The 15,828-nt window shown below is 33.5% G+C and overlaps 1 protein-coding gene across 2 annotated transcripts in view; it reads right to left on the reverse strand.

Moving 5' to 3' along the window:
* Window positions 1–15,828, reverse strand: part of LOC118182352 (teneurin-m-like) — an 828,075-nt gene that overhangs the window by 541,313 nt on the left and 270,934 nt on the right. For both annotated transcript variants that reach the window (XM_085821598.1, XM_085821597.1), the window contains exon 3: window positions 12,546–12,606. The gene's annotated coding sequence lies outside the window, so the exon portion shown is untranslated. The remainder of the gene's footprint in view (window positions 1–12,545; window positions 12,607–15,828) is intronic.

Raw genomic sequence — 15,828 nt, forward strand, 5'->3', positions numbered from 1 at the left:
CAAGAAATGTTGTGTACAAAGAGATCTTTGACATGGGAATTAACATTTCATTATTTAAATCACCTTTATTTATTGAGCTCTTAAGAAATGTACCGCCAGTGGTTTCCTTCATTGCACTCTACTTTAAGCATTTAAACAAGTAGAAGGGGGAAACCCCGTGGGGCAGTAAGCAAAGGGGCGTCATCGACGCCTGCCCTGGGTAATTCAGTTTGAATTAGCAGGCACCTTTGCACAAATCATTTTAATTACAATTTATAATATCTAGAACAGCGGTCATTTCGTATGACCGCAGGGCTTTCTAGTTCTTTTAATATGCATCAGTAATCTACATTTTGGGCACTGTATTAAGTATACGGCCTACGCTATTGTCTGATGCATCAGACATGTATTAATTGTTTTGCTCAAGAAATTTTCCACATATATAATATGTGTATAAAGCAACGCGTAGCAGCTCAAAGCGTTATGTTAACCATTGTGGCAATTCTAAATTCTCGCAAGATTAATTTCGTCTTATATGCGTTCGCGCTACATGCGCATATTTATTACGCTGGTTTCGCATTTAGATAGCGTCTTCTGAAATGGTATCACAAGTCCGTGCGGCTCGATCTTTGAGCAAAATCCTGTCCGGAGTATGAAAGTAGTTAAGAATTCATCAGTGGTTTGCACACTTAAATATAAAAAATCTGAAAGGTTGCAGATTTTAACGATTACCTAAAAGGGTTGTTTTATTATGCTCTTCCTGAGCTTGCAGTCTGCCAATCTGCTGTTACACTCACTGCTACTAACCCATTTTTTTGTCTTTTTAGCTTTATTATTAAGCATCTTTCCTTCGCATTTAATGAAATATACAATTCAATAGAAAAATTACAAAAATTTTAACGGAACAAAAAGATCCATAGTATGACCTAGTACACATTGGAATTTGTATCCATTGCAACAATGAAGATATCTTGTTAACTTACTAGACAGAACTAGAGATTCTCTTAATTTTATAGTGTATTTTTGCTTTAATCGAATTAAAGGCCTCTAATTTTATTTGTAAGTTTTATTTCGTGTATTGTATTGCAAATTTCTCAATTCTGAATCAATTGACGTTTGGTTTTAGGATAATTCATTTAAAACCGGAGATATGGGCGGAAACCTTTCTTCCGTGTTCTCGGCGACAATTATTGTCGCCAAATTAAGAATATTTGGCGATATTTCGTGAGTTGTAATAAATATCTTCTGCAAGAGATATGACAACAATGTTTGTTCAGCAGGACACATAATTTGCGTTATGAAAACTATTATTAACATAATTTTTGAGGTATTAATACAATAAAAATATGAAGACATAAAAAAATTAATGAATCTGTAGAGCTATTATTATTATTATTTGAAGCCAAAAACGGGAGATAATCAGTTATGCCCTCAGGATCCGACCTTCCGACTGCCACCGCAACGTGCTACCATTTACACCACGAAAGCAAGAAGTGGGGACGCCGAAAATAACTCATAATTATACAAATCATTTGTGTTAAACTAAATTACTTATATTTGTAAACCTAAATTATTTGCTTATGATTTGATATTTGTTTAGATACTCTTTCGTATATTTATAAATTATTTGTATAGCATTGTATATCAAATAAAGCATTGCACATAATACATATACTTAAGAGCAGTCTTCTAAATTCTCCATTGAAGTATAACAGATGCATGTGTTGGCGCAAAACCTCATTTTTTTCGACTACCCGCAGATTGACAAACTTGAGTTGAGAGGACCACGAAGCCCCCTTTAAATAAAAAACTTCGTTCCTCCCTCCTTCCAAGCTTCGACTAAAGAAATGGAACGCGTAACATGCCGCCAAAGTGCCAGCCATGGAACGGGTACGGTTTATCTTGCGCAAACATGCTTCTGTACTTTTCGTTTCCCAGAGGATCTCATCAGGGCTTAGTTCGGAGTCCCGCTGATAATTAATCTTTTCGAAGAACGTTCTGTGCGCCGTTCGCTAAAGCAAAAGATTGCCTGTGAAAATACTCTTTTTTTCTCCCCCCTCCACCCTTTTCCTCTCGGCATCTGCCTCCCACTGCCGAAACTTTGGTCATTAGCGATGCATATACGTCTACCTTACGGTCGCAGATGCCCCGTCGGATAGTTTTGTTCTTCTTTTAGTTTTGGAGTGGCTTTGCTGGGCTTTGCGGATAATGGGGAAATGATTTCGAGTTTTTGAAAACGTCTGTCTTTCAGTGTACCTCCCTCGTGCCGTAGAATATCCCTAACAACCCTCGCAACGCATTCGCATGCTTATTATTAATTACTGAAGCCTTCTGTAAGATATTTACAAAGTGCAAGAATTCATAAAAATACCAGTCGGATATACTATAAATCATAGTTGATTTCCGATTAACCGACATATAGTATAACCGCGCCGGCGGCGACCATGAGCACAGACACGCATGTGGCATTCGGACAAATTTATTGACGAAATAGAGTGGAGGAACATGAATCATGTAACGGGAATTTTTTCCGCTCTTAATTTTCCCCTCTTTACTGCGTTCACAGAGCACAGAATTAAGGAGCCAGGAAATATGGTGATCATAATTTGTAATTAACTGTTTAATTACATCGTGTTTAAAGTTGGGCATTTATATATTTATTTATATATTGCTAAAATATGAGTGTTTCCAAAGCTTAACTTTATTACGTAATTTTATGATATAGTGTAATAAAAAACTATTACTGTATAATAATTTTTATTATAATTATTTAATTATTACATTTTATTGTATAATTTTCATTATTATATATTATCATTGCAATGAATTCTTATACAGTAATAATTATTGTAATATTAATAGCAATTATATTTTAATATAAGTGATTGTAGTAATTTTATGATAATAAATAATTATTGTAACAGTACTATAATTAATAATTATTATATATTGTTAATGTGGATTTTGTATTTAATTAATTAATTTTTGGTAGAATTGTAATTAAAATTGTTTATTTCCCCGTATAATGCAGCGCTTGACGAATTTTAAAAGAAAGCTACGCCGGAAAAGTAAACATACAGGAGCACAAGCACTTAACATTTTAATAAATAGATATCTCGTAATTAACATTTAAATTGCATAAATGCAATTGTGTGTTAGCTGTAACTGTAATTCTACTCAATTTTTGCTTTCCAGAAACCTAGAGAAAATAAAAATTAAAAGAATGTTCTCGTACATAATTAAAAAGTTTTAAAAAGCCGCAGGAAAGCATCTCAATCCAGTTGTTTACTAAGTTTTGCTGTTTATTGTAGCGAATTCGCGGTGAGATCGTATTACTTTTCTCTGCACTTTGAATTGCGTTCTGTTTAACGTTTTAATAGTTTAAAATATAAGTACTGTGAGATATTGTGATATTGTACGAATATCTGTGTGAAAAAATTTCAGCGTTTTGTTTTCTTTCCTGTGATTTGAATAAATTTGGTTAACTTTTCATCAGACTTGTGCATTCAATCTATTACGAAACCGTAACAGAATCTTTTTTATCTTTGAACTATATATGTACACTGCGATAAAAAAGGGGGGGCAGTTCTATGTCTCCCGTTCTACTGGGCAGATTGACGAAATTCAACTTGCGTTTTTCATGTCTCAAAAGCGCGACTTAGGATATGTATTAGATTCATATATAGCATAGTTCTAATATAGGTATTTTGAAACAAAATTGGACATTTTCTGAAATAAAATGCCAATTTTTTTCCATATTTCCATTCTACGACTCAAATTACGCCAAACTACCAAGTTTTGTGAAAATCGCACCAGTAGTTTTTAAAAAATTAGTTGTCAAAATTTTAGCTCCTCAATGCTAATTTTGAGTTTGGTATATTTTGTTTAATCTCTCTTTTTTAATTAAAGTTGATTCTTCTTTTCACATTTCGAAATTCAGGTTCTTTCCAAATAAAATTTACCAATTTTTTATGATTTATTTTTTAAATTTGTATTTTTAAATAATTTTTATAAATTTTTCAAACAAAATTTTGAATTATAGTCTATAAAACTTTTACCGTCATCTTAAAGTAGACGTATTTCTAAGCATACCTGCAAAAAATTACAGTTTTTATTGAAAATCTCCGAAGATATACTCGAATATTTATATATTGGTGCATTTTGAAATTTGGCATAATTTGTTGAAAGCGATAAAACATCAAATGTGGTTTAGACACTTTGCTAAAATTATTTGGAAGTAGAAAAGATGTGACTTTTTTTCCTTTCATACACAATGTAAAAAGGTAGGAACGAGGTGCCCTATCTTCCCGGAAGGTCATCTTGTAACGAATAGAAAAATACTATTAGCACTTTACCTGATTTTTTAAGCATTTTAAGCTGGAAAACAAATTTATTTGGTTAGAAACTAAATCAGAATTCCAAACAAAAAGAATATACTGTAGAATAATGGAAAATTAAAAATAACTCAGGTATGAATTAATTTATTTATAAATGACATTAAAGAATAATATTTACAAGAAATCCTATGCATTATCAATGAGGCCGAACAAGTTCGCTTAGAATTTCTCGTTTTTTTATCGTATAGTGTTTATACACTCTGTCCATTAAAGTCCTTATGCTCTTTCGTCCACTACTGGTAAAGCGGTAAAATCTTTGAACACTGGAGGTTCGACCGAATTAAAATCCCTTCAGATCAGCTGACTACAGTTTTGTGATTTTCTTCTTGTTTTACAAAGAGTTTCTTCTTGTTTTACCACTTCCCCTTAGAAAATCCTCCATGAAGGCATTTTCCTTCAGAAAGTTCACCACGAAGGCATGCCTTCCCTTAGGTGGAGAGCTCTTGAATGTTCTGTCAAAATCTGTATTTGAATTATTGTGCGGTTTTGATTATTTTTAGCGGTTAACCGTTGGTCGTAAACATATGCTTCCAATTATAAAAAAATATTTTAAATGACGCAGTTTCATATTTTTATACCTTTGATTTAAAAACAAAAATCGGAAAGGATTCATATTTTAACCTCGCATTGATAGTATATTAAGGTATTTTAGGGTGTCGCAGAGCTCCTGTCTACTCTCGGACTCACTTCAGCTCATACATGTTTTTGTCTTTTTAATTTTATTATTAAATATCGCTTTCTTCGCACATAACGCTACATAAAACTGCACAGTAAAATCACAAAATATTTAAAAATAGTGTAACTATAAAATTCCCGATAAGAGTGTTAAGAGTTGCCATACATTTTTTATTTCCTATATTATTTCTTTAAATATAATTAATACATGGCGGTAACATTTGGTGGCAACATCTTTTTACATGTGTTGCCGTACTACAATGCGGTCAATTTTTGTCATGCCGTCAGACATTTTGTGCCTTATGTTTTAATACCACAATACTACTATATTTTGCTACTATATTTTGCTATATACAGTTGCAAAGATCTGGAGACCGTATGAAAAATTAAATTTCGTAATTTTTACAAAATTGATTTTTTTTCCTATTTTATGCATTTCCTACTTAAGCATGGATATTTACATCATTTAAAACATTTCTGTATTTGGAAGTACACGTCCATGTGCAGTGTTTGAGAAAATAAAGGCCGAATGCTGACATTTGCCGACACGCAGTGAAGGTTCCGGAATATACCGAGAGAAATCCGGAAAATTACGCAAACGTATATTCCGAATGTTTCTTCTCTCCGTATATTCCAGAATCTACACTGCGTGTCCGCAAAAGTCAACAAACGTACAATCCGGACTTTTTCTTTCTACGGTTACTATTTGGGATTATGCATAATTAAATTATGTACTGCAGTTGTTGATAAAAACATCTCCAGGTACGGTAATATAATCTGATACGGGTGATATTATCCTAAGCATTTTTGTTTTTTACTTTTCCTTTACAGTTTAGTTTAAAGCTCATAGTTTATGATAGTAAATTTCCATTGTTTACCAACATGTAGCGAGAGGGCGGGGTTAATACGTAAGAAGATTATCTTCCTCGGTTAATCAAGAATTGATTACAAACGAATTGATGCAAACATACATATACTATAAGTGGTGTGGAATACTGTCAGTCGTAGTCGTGGCTGTCTTAGTCGCATGGATATAAATGCAACAAGCATAAAGACAATGCAAAATTTCAAACCAGAAAACCTCAAACAACTTTATGCTAGAATAAAAACAGCACGGGAGGATGTTATCGTAGCTGTCTTATTCGCATGAACATAAACTCAGCAGACGACAAACGAGGCAGTAAAATCTGTAGTATAAAACAGCAAGCCAAAAACATCTCAGTAAACTTCACACTAAAATAAAAATTACATGAAAAAAATCACAGAAGAAATTGAAAAAATTAACAGACTCGGTGCAGACAAAGTACCCATTAACAGCCGAAGTATTAATATCATAAAAAATAACTCATTCCGGGAAAGTTTTAAATTTTTTTCAGTGGAGACTCTCCTTATCAACTCTCTTATAATCAACTCTCCTTATAATCAACGGAAGTACAAACCACATATACATTTATTTTGTACATTATTCTACAAATAAAATATTCAGGAGGAAAAGAATAATTTTTTGCCCAACGCGATGTGTGTTCTGAATTGGATTATTAATATCGAAACGACATTTGGCGTTGAACTACGGAGGATCACTTTTCAAATTCTTGCCTCCCAAATACTATTGGCCTTTACTGCATTTAAACAAATTAAATAAGGAAGAATCTGCACGAATGCATGAATGTTTCCGCATTGTGAAAAACAACGATACCTAGAGCCATCCAATTTTCAATAACGTACTCCTCACCCGAACATGGGCACCTGCAAACCGAATTTTCAATTTGTTTTATTATATATTTCATATTTTGAAAAACTTTAAAGAATTTTCAATTAACAGTATCAAAGCGAGTTTGTTATAAAGTCATCAAAAAAGCAGCAGTGGCTACACTGTACGGAATAAAACACTTTAATCTCAAGTGCGAGAGACTGTCTATCGAAAACTCTAAAGATTTGCTGTTTTTAAATATTTTATGAATTTATACATTTTTTATAAAAAAACATATGTTATTTAGAATTTAGCAAATATTCTAGAGAATGCTAATCCATTGAAAAAAATCTTTTCCATGACTAAATAAATTTTTAGAAACGTCAGAAAAAATAGAAGTTAAACAATAACAAAATAACAAGAATAAATTATCAGTCATATCAATATTTTTAATATACAGCATTTAGAAACAACGTAGTAAAATACATATGAAAATTAAATAATGTGCAAGTTTCAGATGTGCAATGTCAAAAAATTAAAACTGGTAAATTTGAGAACAAATATCCTCAGAATGTTTGACAACGGAAGTCCTCCGTACAATGCACAATGAATGTCCTCAGGATGTGAAATTGGTGAAGTCCTCAGGACATCTGAGAATCAACATCTTCAGGACATCCTCTGATATCCCGGGACATAGCGCCTTAAATAAGACATCCTCAGGATGTTAAATTACGATCTCCTCAGGATATCTGAGAATCAACATCCTCAGGACGTCCTAAGTATGTCCCGGGATATTGCGACTTAAATAAGACATCCTGAGGATGTGTTGTGTTATGGGGGTATTGGTATTGAATCGTATTTTGTGTGGCCTAACCGCCAAGAACGCGATATTTAATAAATAAATATGTAGCGTTATTAGGATTTTAAGCAGGAAATGTGAAAAATGTGCAATGGCCTCGCCGGGACTCGAACCTGAACCTCTCGAATACGTGCCGAGTGTGCTACCGGTAAACCATGAAGGTATGCAGAAAGGATGGAGAAAATATTTTATATACTTTTTTTTAAAAAGGACGATTGTGGATTGGAGGACCCAATCGCGAAATCCTGGTGGTGCAGAATCAGCATCCACCACCTTTTAGTTCGGTTGCCACTGCACTGTAGCAATATTAGGTATTTTTGAAGCAGAGTCCTCGCAAAGACTCAAAACCAGACCCCTGAAATGCGCACCGAGTGTGGAAATGGCGAACATTTGTCGTGTATTGGTGAGTGATGTGCACAGATAAAAATGGGTGTTTTACCAATGCGAGCTTTTTTCTGTGTGGACCTCTATTCATATGGGTATTTGACGCATAGACAATCATGTGACTTCGGACTTTTGTTTGATCAACGATAAAAATGCATGCAAATAATCTTTTTGACGGACTGAATTAAAAAAAAAATCACTTTCTATTCTTTTCACATAATATTGTGCATAATTCACGGTGACCTCTTTCAATCTCACCATTCATTCTCGGAGACACCTCAGCTTTCGCTGTGGCTACTACCATAGCCGCATCAGATGTCACCAGCTAAAGCAGCTGGTTATGATACGCAACAAATTTTTAACACTGGGTGTTTCTGAGACATGACTATTGTTTCAGCCTCCATTAAGAGTTAAAAGGATTGTGATTAAGAGTTACGTACGGATTCAAATATTGCGAAAATTGCGCTATTGTTTCTAGAGTGCAATTTAGAGTGTTTATTCGTACGTGAAATGTTTGGTTTGTCGTTAGGTTGAAAAAATTGGAATTATTTCAAGGATTGCGTAAGGATTAAAATGTTGAGGAAATGACTCTTGGTTGAAGAGTTCCGTAAGGGTTAAGAAGGTCGCGAAAACGATGATCAGTATCTTTTCTAAGATTTGAACTGCAGCCCATTTGCCAAGAAATGAACCTAATCCTTACACTGATCGTGGCCGCATTCTCTGCTCACAGAAGAAGAGGGACACATCCCTAATCCCGCGAAACATGTCTTGTAGTTTTCTACGAAGCTAAAATTAACCTAACTCTAAACGGTAATTTTTAACTAATTTGAAAGTATTCTGTATACGTTGTCTGTATATTTACACAGCAGATAGTGATTTTCTTCGGACATATATGCCAAGAAAAACTCCAAGTATAGGAAAAAGTTAATTTTTTTAAATTTAGTTTTGCATATATTCGGTAAACGCGCACTAAGTGTCTTTTAAAAGCAATTTCGCTCACTCTTTTAAGTTAATTACGCTTTGATTAATGGCCGGGTTGGGCTCTGTGCAGCCGAAGTAAGTCTATCTAGAAACTGAGCACGAAAGTGAAGAGAGTAGTATGCGAACAACGAACCAGCGCTTCTTAATCGAGGACTAATGATGTTAAAGGGGTGCACGGAGAATATTTAATCACTTCAGAGAGTAATGCTGCTTTACTTACTGCAAGAATAAATTACTATAAGCGAGCAAGTTAGAAAATGTCTACATCAGTTAATATTAAATCCCTTAAAAAAAAAAAAAAAAAAAAAAAAAAAGAGAGAGAGCAAATTTAAAAACAGACTTTTTCTCTGGCTCATAGATTTAATTTTGCTACGTTAAAGAGCTTATATCCTTCTTGAAGGATTTCCGGAAGGAAATTAACCCACTCATGGCTGAAAGGATAACACCGTCGGACACTGGTAATTCAACGCGGGTTCATATCTTGGCGAATAGGCTGACTGCATACGAGTTTTCAGAGTTTTTCTCGCTGTCTAACGTAAATAATATCCAATTTTTCTTAAAACCTTCTTATACAAAGGAATCCCAGTATGCAGAGTTCAGTTATTCATGTTACAGATTTGAAAAATATGTATCTTAAAAAGGAAGACTATTTAATTATTTAAAGCGCTTGCGATTCCACAGAAACAATTTCACGATTGCCTTAACAAAATTTATGTCGGTTATGCTCATAAAATCTGCTAATATTTACAGAATACGCGATATTTTCCCGGGCATATACCAAACCGGGACATTGCAATGAAGTGCGTGATTTTCTGTACAGGCTGGTCACTGTAATTTAGATATTTACCATATACCGTGCCCACGTAGTGATTGTTTTCGTTTTACTAACAAAGAAAAATACCTCGCAAACCACCTGCGAAGTGCACGCCAAAGTTCCATTCAAACTGTTAAATTTTATGCCAGCCTAATACAAAAGACGACTAATCATATTGTTACGAATTTGGTATTTAAAAAGCTAATGTTAGTTCAATTATAAATTAATTGGTTTTATTTCCCGCGCAGTGCAGCGCGTGACGAATATTAAAAGAAGAAAGCTAAGCTGGAAAATTAAAAATACAAGAGCGCGTGCATTAAATAAATAAATATCTCTTTTTGATTTCGAGAAAGTACTGGAAAATTCTAGCGCGTGATTTTAAAATCTTATAAAAGGAGGAAAACATCTCAGTTCGTAGTAGTTGCTGCTTAGTTTGTTGTTGTTTAGAAAACTGCTGTTGTTGATTATAGCGAATTCGCGGATTAGCGTTCTTTAGCTGTTTTGAATTACGTTCTATTGTACATTTGAGTAGTTAAAAGATAACTACTGTGAGATATTGTAATACTGCATGATAATTTGAGAAAATTTAAGCATTTTTGTTGTGATAATAAAACATTTTTGTTCATTTTTCATCGGACTTGTGCATTCACTTCATAACGAACCCGTACGCACGCAACAATATCGATGCAAGCACGAACTCACATTCAGTCTACGATTTTGCCGAGTCAGCTACACATTTACCTTTTCAATTATTTATGGATGGTTTAAGGCCTAAGGAGTAGCAGAGACAACAAGAAGAACAGGCGAGATTCAAGCTATTAAATATTGTAATGTTAATGGTACTATGTATTCCCATTGGAATACATGTTTCTTTTAAAGAAGTAATATACGTGTAGTTTATATACATGTAGTTACGTGTAGTTTATTCATAACTACTTTTGATTGGTTATGTTGTTACTGCAAACCGGGTCCTTCGGTAATTTTTCGCATAATTTTCCTCTCTCGATCTCCGGACAATAAAATTAGTGAAAAAATATTCGAAGAAATATGATATTCATATTTTTCTTCTTTATCTTCTTCATTCATTAAATAAAGTACTTATGTAACAAAATCTGCCTTTTCTCTGTATCTACAGAATGAAATCTGACGGAAACGATACTGTTAAAGGTATTTAGAAAAAACTACGGATTATTTTAATGATGTACTGTTAAACGTCTAATTGTTAATTACGGATATCTGGAAAAAATTTTTTGTTTCTTTAAAAAGTTACTCACATTATTTTCAGTACTTTTTAAATCCCCCAAAATAGCTACTCTTTGATTAATAATGAAGGGCAGAAAAATTAATAGAAAGCAACTTAAGATTTTTTAATATTCGATAATTTACTTACGCTATTTTAGAAACATTACATGGATTAAGTAGGCTATTTTATGAAAACTGAAGAATTCCTGCACGAATCATTCCCATGGGTCAAACAGTTATGTATACTGTTTGAATTAGTTTTGATTTTGAAACTGAAATATACTTAAAAAAGCCCATCAGCAGCCGATTGGTTAAGTCACTGAATACTAGTAGTTCCGACCTAGGTTAAATTCCAGGCGAACGGGCTGGCTGCATGGGCGTTTTCGCGGTTTTCCCATGTTTAACGTGTATAGGAGCCAGTTTCCTTTAGAAAGGCCTCCACGAAGGCATCCCTTCCCTTAGGCACAAAGCCCAAGTGTTCTTCGCCGTAATCTGAATAAACAAAACTATACTTAATAAAAAGGCATTAGGTTTTTGTTACCTTATAAATTATTTCTTTCATTTATCTTACGCTAATTTTCTGAAGTAACGGAAATTATTTCAACAGCCAATTATTGATACAATAGACAAGGTCTATTAAAAAGTTATTAATTCATTTTCACAGCATGAGGTTCAACCACAATTTTCCCTACGCATGACATGTGATTTCATTTTACGCCATATACTCAATTATTTATCGCACTGGGAATGGGACAAATTACATAGAAGCAGTTCATTACACAAATTAGATATCCATGAGTTAAATTCCAATTAGGTTATGTTTATTAGGTTTCATGTTTGGGTTATTCCGTTTATTAACAGTTTCCTCTGTTTATAATATATAATTTTATATTCTAGCTTATAATTCAAATAATATAACAATTATTCATAGAAGAGATGGGACAAAGGCCAACTTACCGTATAATTACGTAAGGCCAATTAGATTTCATATTAATGCAGCCAATTTATCTCCAATTTTTTTTATTCATAACACGTAACTTATTGGTTTTAACGAAAATAATATAATGATAATAATAAAATATACTAAATTATTGACAGAAACGATAGAGCCAAATGCATAGTGCTAATTTATTACATAATTATTGGCTAAAAATATACAGTTTACAGCGTAATTATTGATATATAGCCAATTACATCATCGCTATTGCATGTTAATGACACCCAATTATCCGTAGCATTTTTACACTTAACATGCGTATATAAGTTCCTGAAGAAGAGGAATGTATGTAAAATCGCTGTCGAAATCAACAGAGTTTTATTCAAAATCTAGGCAAATCTAAGGTAATTTTTTTTTTGCCTAATTTAAAAAAAAAAAAAAAAAAAAAAAAAAAAAAAAAAGATTTGATTATTGTCATAGTAGATAGGCCCAATCCAATATCGAATTACTGACGCAGGTAGTACGCCAATTCACAGCATATATTTAGAATGTTTCAAATTACACTTAAAAGGCAATTTTCTACTTACGGAATGATGATATTCAGTTGTGGCGATTTAATTTCATCTTTACTGACAGAGAGCAGGAGATCTGGAAAAAAAAAAAAAAAAAAAAAAAAAAAACAGGAATTAAGTTAGCGAAATAAATAACAGTTTTACTTTTTAATAATAACAGTTTCAGTAAACGATTAAATAAAGTTTTAGTTGGTTTCGTAGTAATAAATAAGAGAGATTTCGTATAACACAGTGAACTCTCACTAAGACGACCAATCACAGCTGCAGCTAATTTGGATCTCTTTCGGAAGTGGTTGTCTCAGGAGGGGATTAAAAACACAAGTGTTTATTTATGTTCTAAAAAACACTGGTGGTTTTCAGAAATAGTCATTTCAGGGAGGTGGTTTTATCCTCATCTGCACATAAATACCAGCCAAATTTCCTTAGGAAATCCTCCACGAACGCATAATAGGCCCATAACAGTTATGTGGCACTTCTTAGGCCCATACTGTTGTATGCTTTGTTGTGCTCAATCATACATACAAACAAAGGCATGAGAAGATCCACTGTACTTGCAGCACGTTAGCGTTTCAAAATTAAGCCAGAAAATGTTTCGGTTATATTTGGTTAGTTAGTTAGCTGATTAAGGTCGTCTGCCATAGTTAGCTGATTAAGGTCGTCGCATAGGTCGTCTGCCATATGTAAGAGATGCCTTAGTAAAGCACTTATAAAGAAAACTGGCTCGTATTTATTTTTCACGTGGTTAAAAACTACGGAAACTCTCTGAAGCTAGCTTACTTGCCGGACTCTGAATCTAGCAGCGATGAATGTTCTTATCTGTTCATCCACAGATGGTTTTCAGTTAAAAAAAGAACTACTGAATTCTTGAATCCTTCGACTACGTGAAGTCTGTACGGTATTTTCTCCCTCTTCTGCATGCCTTCGTGTTGTAACGGTAGCACACTCGGCGCGTATTCGAGAGGTCCTGGTTCGAGTCCCGGCGAAGGCATTACACATTTATCACGTCTCCTGCATAAAAAAATCCTAATAACTCTACAGTGGCGCCCGAACCAAAAGATGGTGGATGATGGTTCTTGACTACCAGGATTTGGCTATTGGGTCCCCTAATTCCTAGTCGCCCTTCAATAGGAGGAGTATGTAAGGTATATTCTCCATCCTTTCTACATGCCTCCGTGTTGTCCATACTCGGCGCGTAATCGAGAGGTCCAGGTTCGAGTCCGGGCGAAAGCATTGCTCATATTTAACGTCTTCAGCATCAAAATAACCTAATGACTGTACGATCTTAATAAACGCAATATAATGACAAATATATTAATTTATAATACAGAGCCTTCTAATAAATAGACAAAAACACGGAAACTTTTAAACCTGAAATTCTTTTTAAGGTAGGTTCTAATTTTATTTAATAGAAAAGATTCGGTTTTATGAATTGGGAAAATTAATTGCTTTTCATATTTAAGAAGTGAATTTAAATAAAAGCGAAATTTTTATTCGAGGAACAGGATATTTGTATAATATTTTATAGCTTTATATTCATTTGTATAAGCTTTTAAAAATTAGCGAGAAGAATCTTCTTTTGAAGCATTAGAATGTTATTTAAAATTTTCAGGCAGAGGCATATTTTCTAAATTTAAGCTAATTAAAAAAGTTATTTACTGAAGGGTTAATTATAATATCAACTATTACTATATATAAGTTATTATTAATTAATCACTATAATGACATTTCATAAGTATAAATAATTATTATTATTACATTTCAAAGTTAAAAAAAAGTGAAAAATATTAAATAAAAAGGAAATGATGATATTTCAGCAAAGACAAAGAGATACTTTTTTAAAACGTCGACATCGTTGCTTTAATATTCCCTATAGGAATAAATCCCCGCTCCACGCGCGCGTATCAGTTTCCCTCCACGAGCACCGAATTTACGACTGTTCTAAATCTTGGTTATTGGTTTAAGAAAAGGGTCCGGTTCCATGACTGACCGGATAAGCGAGGGGCGGGAGAAAAAAAAAATCGAGAAAAATGTCCATTCCGGAAGATAGGGACGGAAATTTATAAGCCGGATATTTTAGTAGCGCGGAATAGGAAAAGAAGCTCCAGGGTTAAAATGCTTGAAATGCATGCAAGATGACATAAGGGTGAATGTTTATGGAGCGGGTTGCCGCATTTTCGGAGCTATCGCAGTTTTTGGCGCAAAAACAGAATATCGATGGCAAATTTTGGCTAGTACTATTCTTACTTAATACATAAATACTTAATCTAGACATATTTGTGAAATTCAAATTTCATTCCTTGCAGCAATGGCGCAAGAGAATTATTTAAATTTAATTTAAAATTACTATATTCTTTTGAAATATTAAATCACATATATTTTAATATAATATATAATTATATATTCGATATAATTAAAAAAAATATAGTATTCTAACGATCTAGATTGAACGGACAATGAGATTATTTATTTATGGTGAAGGTGGAATACCAGTGATGGTGAAGATGGAAAAGATTTTCGATGATGCGGCTGAAGATATAACGAAAAAGAATATGACGAACTTTTATGTTATCGGATCATGAACATTTTTAAGTTTATAAAGTATGACATTTCTTTCAAATATTGCCGTCCAACCGGTATAGTGGTTAGTGACCGAAACGCCGTCACATGGACCTCCGTCCTAAGGTTTTACATCAATCAGAGTTATGCCCATGCGACGGAAAAGAATCTACCATCCACTGCCGGCGGCATTCACTGAATCATTGATTGTTATATTACAATGCTAAATTGGCAATGTCATCTATACAATAATTGTTACATAATAATCCGTATGAAAAATAAATATACAATCAATAAATCATTGCATTGTTATGGATAGGCTCTATTTTGTGGAGAGTGGAACTTATATATTAATCAGTTTTCTAAAGCTATGTTTTCTTCAATACGTTATAACTTCATGTTCTTATCAGTTACACACCTAATGATGTGTGTCCGTATTATTGTTGCAGTCATCCACAGAGCAGGCCAGTCACATCAGTTCAGGCAGTTGATAGTTCCATAGCCCAAAGTATATGATGTTGTGTAGACTATTCTATGTTCATATAAACTGGATTTTAAGTTAACTTTTGATAAATTCGAAGTACACTTTTGTTAAGTTCATTGTTCACGTAAATACTACTTTTCCACTTCGATACATCATAACTTCGTGTCCTTAACAGTTTGCACACCTCATTATGTGTGTCCATAGCAATATGTACACTATTTTACTACTATCCACAGAAGCAAATTTTTTGTAAATAAT

This window comes from Stegodyphus dumicola, chromosome 8, assembly GCF_044657685.1.
Source record: "Stegodyphus dumicola isolate Sdum_Otavi_A_Nest chromosome 8, ASM4465768v1".
In the NCBI taxonomy this organism is placed as follows: Eukaryota; Metazoa; Arthropoda; class Arachnida; order Araneae; family Eresidae; genus Stegodyphus; species Stegodyphus dumicola.